The following is a 270-nucleotide window of genomic DNA, read 5'->3' as shown; positions in this document are numbered from 1 at the left end:
ATGCTATCTGCCAGACATTGCTAACTGATTACTAACACTGGACTTAAAGAGCCAATTCCTGATGTTATATTTGAAAACATCAATGTACTGTAGAACAAATGTATGATTAAGGAAGAGAATTACTGAAACAAACTTTTAAGTAATATTCAAATTTATTGAATAAACGTTTAGCTTTGGACAGATCGCCACTTGTCACAAACTTCAAACAGGTTATATGCTGTTGAAAGAAAGTCATGACACTGAGAGACAGTCATTATATTATATTATATT

This window comes from Poecilia formosa, unplaced genomic scaffold, assembly GCF_000485575.1.
Source record: "Poecilia formosa unplaced genomic scaffold, Poecilia_formosa-5.1.2 Scaffold323, whole genome shotgun sequence".
NCBI lineage: Eukaryota > Metazoa > Chordata > Actinopteri > Cyprinodontiformes > Poeciliidae > Poecilia > Poecilia formosa.
Note: the sequence above shows the minus strand (reverse complement) of the source record.